Here is a 13,550-nt window from a genome sequence, read left to right as displayed (position 1 = left end):
AGGGGTATCCCCTCTCGTGGGCTTGAGGGATGGGGGTTTCATGGCATCCCAAACTACTTTAAAATCTCCTAGAGGCAAAGTCACCAAACATGAGAAATCGTGCATGGAAAATCAACACGTGTTCACACCATTTGCATTTGATACGTTTGGTTTCCTCGTGTCGGATGCAGTGGAGTTTCTTAATAGAGTAAAACGGATCATGCATAGCAATGTTATATCCCCTAAATCTATGGATGTATTTTTCAAAAGAATTGGCTTTACCATACAAAAAGGCTTAGCGGCACAACTTGTTGCTCGTTTGCCATCTCACTCGTTGTACGAAGATAACTAAATTTTTTACTCTGAAAAAACTAATATAAAAGGGTTGATTTTGTAAAAAAAATGGAGAACATACTTCCTTGTAGATGAACAAAAACATGGGAGTTTTATGCTTACCTTGTTCTTGAACGCAAAACTTATATCTATACATTTTCCCTCTATTTTATTAATTGAATGTTCAAAATGAATGTATTAGGAAACATTCAGTTGGGATACTATAGTAAAAGTGATATAAAAAAGGGAGAAAGTGGTCATGCATATAAGGTGCTCGACGAAATGCATCTAAGAATACGCTAGAAGAAATTGCACCCTCCCGGTTTTCATTTGACTAACAGTAACGATTAATACCAACCCTAACTAGTCTCGGACTTCAATTCATCATTATCCTAGAAGAATACCAACATGAGACAAGAACAAAGTCTATTTCCAAGCAACTATGCAGAGAAGACGCACTCATATTTCTTGTATAAACAAGTCAAAAGTGTTCATTTATGCCAAAGGGTTTTGAATTTAATCTCCCTACAACCTCCTTCTACATGATGTTCTCACAAAGGATCTAAAAGAATTTAAATGGGTTGTTGCCTGTATAAATTTGGTGCTTCAACATAAACATCTCTTTATTTGTGATATATTCAAAAGCTACCCAATGAAGGCACTCTTATGGAAAACATCAGAAAAGATGGTGTAAAAGCACAAAAGATATATTTCTATTTGATCGGCCCATCTTGTGTGATACTCTTTTTAAAAAAATGTTTTACATGTAAAGAAACATTATGTATATCCATGCGGTGGTACTTGAGTACTTGTTGAAATTGCACGAGAGGTTGGTATTTTGTGTGTTGCTAAGACAAGTCAAAAGAGGAAGTCACAATGTTATGCCTTTGTAAGTGAAAGAAAATACCAACAACTAAGGGTGTTTTGGCCTTTTTATTCATATGTCATGAAATCATCAAATGGGGTGTTTTTCTTGAGTAGGGAATGCATAGATTGTTATATCCTTCAAAAGGCTACGGTGCCCCCTAAATTCCTAACAACCATAACCTCCCATGTAAGCACTCCATGACAAGCTCCAAGCTCATCAACAACTATAACCTTATCCTAAAAGTGGTCGAATGGGCGTGCTAAGTAACAAACTTCCCTGATGAATTAAAATGGAAAATGCTCCAAGATATTGTCCACCAACTCATCGTTACAACAAAATCGTCAAATTGAAACCTTCGGATCAAAGGCTAAATTGCAAACAATGATGCCTAAAGCTCATTCTTTCCAAGTTCTCGCACCCATGATCAAGCATGCTCACTCGACAAGTAATTGAACTTTTGATTTTGAAAGGGCAGTAGATACTCATTTTCCTGATTTTTTAGGAAGGGGTGGTATACCACTAATCTTTTATACATCCTACTATAATGATTGCACAATACCATCATATATCTCGGTGCCACACCCCGGCCGACGGCAGAAACGCCAGGCTGTGGGACGACATCATGGATCATAGTCATTGAATACATAAAACAAGCACAACAAATAACATAACATTCGGAAAACATTATTATTGAAACCAAATTTTATTGATTTTTTTCTTAGTGTTACAAATGATAAAAGTACATAAGTAGGCCTCAAACCATAGGCTAATAAGACTTCGATGCTAATCTATAGAGGACTGTGACTCCAAGACTTTATTCCATGAGTGTAAACTTTCAGCTGTTATTTCCCTAAGAATACATGTTATTTTGAAGAGTGTCAACGTATTATTGGTGAGTTCACAGGTTTGAAGTATTTGAATCATAAGTACTTTTAATCAAAAGTAGTTTCTCGTTGTATAAAATAGTTCCTTAATGTATGAAAACAAATTCCTCGATGTGTAAAAATAGTTTATCGATGTATGAAAATTGCTCCTTAATGTATGAGGACAGGTTCCTAGATGTATGAAAATAGTTTCTCGGTGTATGAAAATAGCTCCCTGATGTATGAAAACAGGTTCATTGATGTATGAAAATAGTTCCATAATGTATGAAAATAGGTTCCTCGATGTATGAAAATAATTTCTTATTGTATGAAAACAGATTCCTTGATGTATGAAAATGGTTTCCTCGATATATGAAAATAGTTCCTCGTTATGTGTATTATTAGTGAAAAAATTACACCTCAATGTATGAAATTTGGTTCTTCGATGTATGAAATATTAGTGAAGAATTCACACCTCAATGTATGAAATTAGGTTCTTTGATATATGAATTATTAGTGAACAATTCACACCTCAATATTACAATGTGTTCCTATAACCGAGCTTTGACTATATGAAATGCCCCTCCCAACGCTGAAGTTATACGTCGTAAAAATGAAAATTGTATGATATGCTCCTCCCTACGCTGATGTTGTACTTCGTAAAAATGTAGGTAATTATCACCCGGTGTGATTCGACCGTCAAGGTTATAGCTAGTAACCATAGGTGGGGGTGTCAATTCGTATACACCTATACATAATTATCTCGCTCACGATGACTAAAAGTTATAAGTAGGGATCTTCTGAGTATTGGATATGTTTTTTGACAACATCGCACCTAGGTGGTGAATGTGTCTCATGTAACTATTGGGTTTTTATGTTTAAGTTGATATGTATATTTAACACCTGTTTTCGAGTGTGGATCAACTAAAGACTTAATGGGATCAAAGATGGGTTTTTTTAGGAAAAATCCTATGCCTCGATGTGGTGCATGGATGACCAAGATGTGGCATAACTTTTATGGAACACACAATTCTAGTGAGCACCACGACGTGGTGGTTGTTGCAGCCCAAGCACACGATTTTAGGATTTCTTTTGAATTTAAAGCCTCTAATCCCAAAAGTAGGGCATCCTCTTCAGCCTCCAACCTTCCAAAATGAAACCCTACCCTCCTTTGATGATTCTTGGTGTTCTTGAGGTTTGAAGCTTTGGTTTGCACTTTAAGAAGAAGAAGAAGGTTTGCTTGCTATTTAGAAGAGCGTATCTACTTCAGATCTTACATCTCCTGCATCTTGTGGAGCTTGGGAAGGTATAAAGCTTCCACCTTTATCATCCTTTTCTCTTATTTCATACCATGAAGTCCTTTGAAGAAGTGTTCTTGGAGTTTTGGACAACTCCATAACCTTAGGATTGTTTGGTGACCATCTTTAGGCCCTAGATGATGTAAAAAGAGTTAAGTCTTGGTACCATTTGCTCCATGTAGAAGTTGAGGTCTTATTAGGGATTTTATGGACTTAGGGTTTTAAATTTGTTCTTGTTGTGAGGTCCTAATGGATAAAGTTGGAAACTTTATCCATTAAGTAATTAAGAAGAATCAGATCTAGAAGTATGAGCCTTGATCTGTAAGGATTAAGTTCTTAATTAGAAAGTTTGGCTTCTGGAAGTAACCACAACGTGGCCAAGAGGTCACCACGTCATGCATAGGTTCAACCTTGCGAATGTTTTGTCTGGAGATGCATACAACATGGTCAAAAGGTCACCATGTCTTGGTGATAGTTGACTTGGTTGACCGTTGACTTTTGTTGACCGTTAACCGTTGACTTTTGACCAGTTTTACTTGGGGTCAAACTTGGAGGATTTGGTTTGTTGATTAAGGATTAATCTCCTTTTGTGTTAGTCGGTTCATGGGATTGATCAATGCAAGGAGTAGGAGTGTTGTTGTGCTTCTTTGGTTCTTCAGTCAGGTGAGTTTCTCACTATGTCACGTATCCCATTGTATATCCTTTGCATGGTAGAATAGATGTATTGTTAGAGTACAAGTATGCTAGTTGGCTAGGATAACTCCTTGTTATGTATGTGTAGTTGAGGACTCTTGGTGTCTTGGTATTCTAGACTGGTAGGGTCTCGCATGTTGATCGTATGATACTGTTAAGAGTTATATTTGTTGGATTAGTGTCTAAGTCCATAACTATTTTGGTATGTACTTGACCCGATGGTGCATGGTCCTTTTGGGTTACCTTCACCAAAGCAACTTGATAGGATGATTTATGGAGAAAGAGATTAATTATGATTTATTAATATATTATGAGAATAATATATTAAAGGAGAAATCATATTGTTTAATTGATATTAGTCAATAATTAATTAAGAATTAATTTTGTGGCTAAAAGAGATTAATTAAACTCAGGGGACTAGAATTGTCAATTGTGTGATAGTTGAATATTGGGCTAATGGACTCTATATTAGAGGAGTGGACGAATTCTATGGGAAAGCCCATTAGAAATCATCCAAGGCCTCTAAAGGAGGAGTCCATGGGTTGCTTAGGGCCTAAGCAGTCAAATTAGGGTTTCCTTGTTAGATAACCCTAATAGCATCACTATTTAAACACCCCTAGGGCACCAAAAACGTGGCCAACTGATTCCTTAGGGTTTCTAGATGTTTTTGAGTGCCTCTTCTCTTCTCCTTCTTCATCCTCTTGCTCTTGGTGTTTGTGAGCCATTAGAGGAGTGACATTTGTGACTTTAAGCTTTCAGAAGTCAATTACAAGAAGGAATAGATTGTTATTGCTACATAACAATCAAGGTAAGATCTAAACCCTATTCTTATGTTAATATTGATTATCACATGCTAGATCTAGGGTTTATGGCTTTGGATGATTATTGCATGTTCATTAGACAAACTAGATCTAAAGCTTTAGGGTTTGCATGTACACCATAGGAATGTTGTAGTGCTCATAACCCATCACTGGTATCAGAGACTAAGGCTGTTTGTTAATGAATTTGATGCTTATTTGATCGAAAAATGCTTAAAAATCGAATTTTCTTGGTTCTGACTGCATGACTCGCCGAGTCATGTGGTGAACTCGCCGAGTCGACTGAACTCGACAAGTCCAGGCCTGACTCGACGAGTCAGAGGGTCTGACAGCTTATTCTCGCGATTTGCTTGCTGTTTTGGCTTGGAATACTTACCATAAACGTTTTTAATTAGTAAAATCCGTTTTTTATTGATTTTGGGTGATTATCCTTGCCAAAATAGTAGATAAGCACCATTTAATCAAATAATTGTTGCCTTATAAGATAATTTCTAATTATTTAAGTTATTTGGTGAATTATATTGCAAGTAATTGGACTAGGTCAAAATTAGATAACCACAAATTAATTGTTAATTGCCTTATTTGAATTGTTGATCTAGAATGTTCATGATAAAGTTTGGAAAAGTTTCAAATTTTCACCCTTTAGGTTTTATAGTTTAAATTTGAACTTTAAAAGTTTTTGTTTTGAAATTTAAATAGTTGAACCCTAATATTTTGAAATGTTTCAAAACTTGCCCTCAAGTTTTGGAATTTAAATTTTGATTAAAAGTTTGATTTTAAAATGTTAAATTCTAAAACCCTAGTTTTGAAAAAGTTCAAATTACACCCTGATGGTTTTATTAAGTTAATTAAAGGTATAATTAAAAGAAAGTTAATAAATCCATCATGATATGGTTTATATTTAATTTAAATTAAAAGTGTAATTTATAAAATTAAACCACCTAGTATTTTAAAAGTGTAAAATACACCATATACTATATATAACATTAAAAGTCTAATATTATATATATATATATATATATATATATATATATATATATATATATATATATATATATATATATATATATATATATATATATATAAAACTTAAACTGCTAGTCTTACCGTTAGTAGGTCTCATTCACGAAGCTGGTCTATAAGGGGTGTTTAAGGAAATTGCCTATAAAATGGCGATTGAATGGGTATCCACTCTTACCCACCGCACTCTTGACTAGTGGAGGGTCATTAGCCGAACGGGTAGGATAGGGCAAACCCTCTTCTCATTAAAAGTATAATGAATGTTAAAGTAACTAAATGTTTTACTAAATTCCAAAATCTTAGTTACTTTACGAAAAAGTGAAATCGATGCAATTCCATGGAATTACACTTTGTACCCTTGTCGAGACAATTAGTGGAGCGTGTGTGGTTAACCGACACACTAAGTTGGGTTTGGCATTGGTAGCAAAGGGTGACTCAATGTTTGTCATAGATCGATGGAGCGTGTGTGGTTAACCGACACGTCGATTAGGTGACTGTAACATTGAGGGCACCACGTACATTCGCATGGTTATTCACACCTTATTTGTGATCCTCGGCATCCCAGTCACAAATGAAGGGCATAATCGAGATTAAACATGACATTAAAAAGTTCGATGAATCTCAAAAGATCTAGGAATTTTCAATACATTTAAAACTTAAATTCTTTTTCGTTTTTCATGGTGGAAATTGGTAAATCGTCATTTACCTACCTTCAAATGTTTTGCGAGTTGGATTACGACATCCCTCTTCCAATTTGTAGGATATTGTGTTGGGTCCTAGCCTTAATATCTCATTTGGGTGTTTTATTAACGACTCAATCAACTAAACTTGAATTTTCTCCCGTTTTATAGATGTCAAAGTTTGACAACTATGGTCTTCCTAAATCCGTTGGGAAAAGTTTTCCACAAGAAGATTATGTTCCACGATTGTATTGTGGAAATGGAAATCATGCTTCGTTTTCTCCACCTCCTCCAATAATTCTCCCTGACCCACGTGTTCGAAGACTTGAAAAGTTCAAGGTCACTCAAGCCCTATTGGCAAAAGACATGAAAATGGAAAGTCTATATGTGCTCATGTCTTGGATAAAAGGTTACATATTGATAGATTGGGATTGTTACGTGTTGATGTTTAAAGGAAGTTGGCTGTTGACTTGGTTCTTCAGTCACTTCCCGAATCATATAGTAAGTTCGTTAGAAAGTACTATATGATGGACCACGACACGACCCTTATTGATTTGAGTTATTTGCTTATTGCTGCTAAATCAGGAATGATTTGGCGCACTGGTCAGCAAATTTGTCTGGTAATCAATATCCCAACCCTCTATGGGCAATGGCAACATTGGAAGTCCAGAAAAGTTTTCTCTACGCAAGAGAAAGGCTGAGTCTGAGATAGTCCCGTGTACCATTCCCGAAGAATCCATATGTTTCTACTGCCAAAAGAGGGGGCATTGGTTACGAAGCTTCCCTGACTACCTGAGAGATTTAAGAGATGGGAGAGTCAACATGTATGGCTATGCATCAGGTAAAATCCACTATCTAACTCTATTAAGTTCCTTTTAGATTCTTAACACATGATGTGATAAGATTACATTTTGTGTTTTGTAGAATCAAAGAAAAAGGAAGCTTAAAAGGAAAGTAGTGAGCTAAATCTGGTCATGAAGAAATGGATCTTGATCGCATGATTCAAAGATCGGATTGTTTGAGCTACTACTTTAGAGTTAGGATAGATTGCTAAGTAATATTTACATAGTTTTCATTTGTAATCGCATTGTAAGGACAATATTTTTCCGCAACAAAATAAATTTTGATTTATCTTATTTATATTTCCTTGCGATGGATTTTATGAAAATTGGTGTTTGAATGGTTCTATTGTTAGCAATATTGTGAATGGATTTGATTCTTAGTTATGTTATTTGTGGTAATGTCAGAAATTTACCAAATGAGGAAAGTTTCTCATCACCCAAGTTCCAATAGGACATAAACTTGGAATCATGCAACTGGTATTGTGTGATGAATAAGAACCTTTGTATTTGGGAAATTGAGACTAATTCCTTATTCACATAAGTATGTGAGTCAAGTGAAGGACTAGGAGATCTGGTACACAATGATGTGCACTGGTCAAGTCCACCACAAAGAACGATAAGATTATTCGTCATGATTTACTAAAAGTATAGTAAACGTGATTATACTTACAAGATTATGTGTAATTCTGAATCATTGAAAAGTTTCATTGAATGGCAGAACGAATAAGAAGAATCAATGAAGGCAGAAAGATAAAAGGTCCTCCAATCTAAGAAGAAGGGAGAGTACTTTTGTATCGTGTTTTATGATCGTCTTGGTTATTGTAGGAACCATATTACAATTCATCGTCTAAGGATACCTTAGTGCACTAGTTTGGCTAAGAAGAGGAATGGTGAATTGTAGAAATGGTTAAGTCAATAAGATGTATCGTACTTCGTTCCAATATCAAATCTTAGAGTTATACTCCAAGATTGTGAATTGAGTGAGATAATCTTAAGTAGAAATGTTCTTACACTAGCACATTTTGGTAAGTTGTGATGTCTAGAATAAGACAAAGACCAACTAGAACCAAATTATGCGTAGTTTTGTCTTGACATAGACACACACTGACTCTTGAATATTTGTTTTGTCAAGAAATGTTTCTTGATAAGAGAATCTTATATGTCAAGAGGTCAGTGGGAGTCTAAAGATCTTGAAAAGTTTCAAGAACAAATCAAGAAGTAAAACTATTAAACACTAGCACACGACTTGAGGATTGTAACCTATCGTGTTGACAAAATTTTATTTCTGTGCCAATCCAGTTGAGTGATTATGTATATGAGTTCTACGAGTTCTTAATTAAAGCATAAGGGCAAACACCTTGTTCAATGAAAGTACATTGACTGGCATAGGTGAGCTGCTAAATGACTTGGAAGCAATGGTGGGACCCTTGATGGCAAGAAATTAAGAATGAACAAGTTCTGTCCATAAGAGGTTGAATTTGTCACGAACATTATCTTACGATTATGGTTATGACAGATTCACATGGATAGGAACACGTACACCATAAAATCTGAGTGGCATAAGGTTTCTCTCCTACATGAAAATGATTGTGAGGAAACGCTTTCACTAAGAGAGATTTAAGGAGATTGCGATTATGTAAATTGCATTCTCAAATTCGATTATGATTACGGCATCCCTTTTCATAGTTCGAATTGTGAGATTTGGAAATTAGTTTGAACAATCGAGACTTATTGCTATAAGTTCTGGAATTGTTTAGACACACATGTGAGCTGTCTAAAGTAAGGTGTATGAGTTTGAGATGCTTAGTTAAAAGCTTATCAAAGCATAACGTATTGGAAATATGAACTTTGGAAAGTCGATAAGTATTGTCTTTTAGAAGTCCAACTGTTTTCTGAATACGTGTCAAAGCTAGTGGGAGTATAAATGTTATACTGGTATGGATATAATCATCATGTTAGTGGGAGCATGATAATTATTTTAAGTATTGCAAGTTGGCAGTATTAGTTATAGAAAAACAAAAGTTTCACTTTGCAAAGTTGCATAGGTTGAAAAGTTGTTTTGCTATAATTAAGGGAGAGAATAGTATACTTCGTTTCAAATCTAAAGGTTTAGATCGAGAAATTTTAATCAAATTTAGTCAAAAAGATTTATGAATGTTATGTTGAAAGGATTCAATGTAAGAGAATTCTATATATATGGAAATATTTGTTGCGTTCTCACACTCGATTATGATTACGACATCCCTTTTCATAGTTCGAATCGTGAGAACATAGCAAACAGAAATATTATAGCAAAAGACTGGTAAAATATCATGTCGTTGTAATATTCGACCGTTCTAAATTTTCCAAATGCCTAGGGCATTAAGAGGGAAAGAGGACTAGAATCGGATTTGACTGAATTAGTTAAACAACTGTCAACGATAATCTAAGGTTCGCCAAGGATTGGTCGCTTGTGGACAGTTGAAAGTATAGTCATGGATGGACCATATTGACATTATTATGAATAGATAAGATTCTATTTAGAATGAGTTGTCATATGGAAAATATGGAAATGTTTCCATATTGGGAGTTGGATATCGAGAATATATGTCTAGATTAGAAATTTTTTATGCAAGAAGGATGTTCAAAGGAATGTACTTTGAATGTGAGACTTCGTGTCTATGGAATTGTCTTGCAACAATCTCCAATAAAGGACTTTGTAATTTCATTGGCAATAGTCTTGGTGACTTTTTTTGCCGTGACATTATGAAAGGATCATTGCATAAAATGTTAGAATCTAACATATTCTATAAGTGGCAAGAATTTGGTATTCTTACACCTGTGGTAGAGATTGGGAATTGTGAAATCAGTGTGATTGAAAATGTTATTCAATTATACTATTTCACAGAGTAAGGACCATAAGTAAACATGGTGTGCATGCTAAGAGCATGGGACAATTGTCGTTATAATTCAAGAAGTTGATTACCCGAAACAACAAATAATGAGTAATCAATATGGTGATTAAATAAAAGTGTTTTATTTATACTCAAAAGTTTGGGGCCATATAAGATTAGTATTATTCTTGTGTTTCAATTTGCATGTTTTGACTTCCTAAATAATTGAGTTATTTGAGAATAATCGAATTATTTGAATGTTCCACAGTCGCTCATACTTTGGGAGTAGGTATGAAAGAAGATTGTCATGAATTGGTGTGTAGATTGTCTAAAGTGTATTAGACATAGCAAAAGTTTGCTACAACGTCATGAGTGCTTACGAATATGATTTGAGCATTGGATTAAACCCACGCTCACTTGGATCACTTCATGGATTTTATCACGAGTGATTGGTGAGACGATAATATATTATGTTCTTGAAACCGAGATGTGTGAGTTGTATCTTGCGAGTCGGTTACATATTGATAATATGTAAACGCACCAATAACTTGGTGTTATAAAACATATTGTTGTGTGTGATTCGGTGAGTGAGTACAAGCAAGCATTGAGTCGAAGTTGATCCGTTCCTTTTACCCTAAGTGGGATAAAAGCGATATTTGTGGGCCCCTCGATGATTTAGTGATGACACACGAAAGTGCTCGGCCGGGCTAGGGCTAATTTGATTTGTTCAATTAGTCAGTCGTCATAAATCAGAAATCGGGAAACAACACATAGACTGAGAGAATGATTTCAATCCATGTCTCACGTCTATACGATATCTGGAATGGAGGAATATATGATCCCTTATCTAAAGGACGTGAATCTGATAAGATCAGAGTTGACAGCGACTTTTGAAAGCTACGATTGCTGATCAGGATCTGAAGTTATATGCAGAATAGTTGTTAGACTTATCCAAGTGGGATATTGTTGGATTAGTGTCTAAGTCCATAACTATTTTGGTATGTACTTGAACCGATGGTGCATGGTCCTTTTGGGTTGCCTTCACCAAAGCAACTTGATAGGATGATTTATGGAGAAAGAGATTAATTATGATTTACTAATATATTATGAGAATAATATATTAAAGGAGAAATCATATTGTTTAATTGATATTAGTCAATAATTAATTAAGAATTAATTTTGTGGCTAAAAGAGATTAATTAAACTTAGGGGACTAGAACTGTCAATTGTATGATAGTTGAATATTGGGCTAATGGGCTCTATATTAGAGGAGTGGACGAATTCTATAGGAAAACCCATTAGAAATCGTCCAAGGCCTCTAAAGGAGGAGTTCATGGGTTGCTTAGGGTCTAAGCAGTCAAATTAGGGTTTCCTTGTTAGATAACCCTAATAGCCTCACTATTTAAGCACCCCTAGGGCACCAAAAACGTGGCCAACTGATTCCTTAGGATTTCTAGACGTTTTTGAGTGCCTCTTCTCTTCTCCTTCTTCATCCTCTTGCTCTTGGTGTTTGTGAGCCATTAGAGGAGTGACATTTGTGACTCTAAGCTTTTAGAAGTCAATTACAAGAAGGAATAGATTGTTATTGCTACATAACAATCAAGGTAAGATCTAAACCCTATTCTTATGTTAATATTGATTATCACATGCTAGATTTAGGGTTTATGGCTTTGGATGATTATTGCATGTTCATTAGACAAACTAGATCCAAAGCTTTAGGGTTTGCATGTACACCATATAAATGTTGTAGTGCTCCTAACCCATCAATATTTGGTTAAGGTAACTGGGGTAGGCTAATTATCAGTATTATGTATGAATGACTAGCGAAGGACTTAAATGAGAAGTGGTAAATGGCAGCGTAATCATGGAAGGCTAGGTGGAAATGATATCTTGGGTTTGTGTGTTTATGTTACATGGTTAGGTGGCAATGATATCTTGGGTTCTATGTAGTTTACGTTGGATAGACTGAGAAGTCTTGGTCTAATGCTTGATTGTGATGTTATTATCGGATTGTTCGCTCTCGGATGGGTCATGTGTTCGACTGTCTATCTGATCCCTGACTACATATGACTTTATGTATTGTATGGAAGACCAGGATCTGGCCTCTGACAACTGTATGGAAGACTAGGATCTAGCCCCTAGCAATTATATGAAAGACCAGGATCTGGATCCTGGCAGCTATATGGAAGACCAAGATCTGACCCCTAGTAATCGTATGTAAGACCGTGATTTGGACCTCGACATTGCAAGGAAAGACCATGATGTGGCCCATGGCAATATGTGACAATAGTACTATGATGTGGCCCATAGCTTTCACCCAAGGTTGGAGCAGGCCCGTTATTTCATGTATGATTGTTTTGTATGTTTGTATAGATACGAGATTTAGCTAGTCGGCAGTAGATCCGAACACTTTGAGTGGAAGTATTGTATGTATGATGGAATATGTGGTATATCGGGGAACTCACTAAGCTTTATGCTTATAATTTTGTATTAAACGTTTTTTCAGGTCGTTCGTGAGAAGAGCTTGGTGGGACTGTACACATGCATCGAAGATGTTTGTTTCCACAGTTTTGTAAATTTAACTCTGATAATGCATGGTTTCAATCAAACAAATGTTACTCAATGGCTTTTGTAGCAAAGGCTTAATTGGTTATCTTACTTTATAAATCAAACATCTCTTTGAAATTTTTGGGACGTTGCAGCATAGGTTCATAAGTTTTTTAGTCCTAACTTGTACAAAAATGTTTCCTGTGCATGAGTTATGAGTGTGCCTCCAAGGCATGAAATATGAGTGTTTATATGTTTGCATGTTTGTATGCCCTCCAGGTATAATCTTGTATGTTTGTATGTTTGTATGCCCTCCAGACATAAGCTTGTATGTTTGTATGTTTGTATGTTTGTATGTTTATATGCCCTTCAGGCGGAAGCTTATATGTTTGTATGTCCTCCAGGAATAATCTTGTATGTTTGTGTATTTGTATTCTTTTATGTTTGTATGCCCTTCAAGCATAATCTTATATGTTTGTATGTTTGTATGTTTCTATGCCGTCCATGCATAAGCTTGTATGTTTGTATGTTTGTGTGTTTGTATGCCCTCCAGGCATAAGTTAGACAGTATATAACTACCATATAAGTTTTGTAGTTAGAGTTTCAACAATATATAACTATTTTATAAGTTTTGAAATCAAATTTTCGACAATATATAACTGCCATATAAGTTTTGTAATCAGAGTTTCGATAGTATATAACTACGATATAAGTTTTGTAATCAAAGTTTCGATAG

This window comes from Lactuca virosa, chromosome 1 (genome assembly GCF_052849685.1).
Source record: "Lactuca virosa cultivar CGN04683 chromosome 1, Lactuca_virosa_CGN04683_v6, whole genome shotgun sequence".
Classification (NCBI taxonomy): domain Eukaryota; kingdom Viridiplantae; phylum Streptophyta; class Magnoliopsida; order Asterales; family Asteraceae; genus Lactuca; species Lactuca virosa.
The sequence above is the reverse complement of the archived record's forward strand: the minus strand, read 5'-3'. Positions refer to the sequence as shown.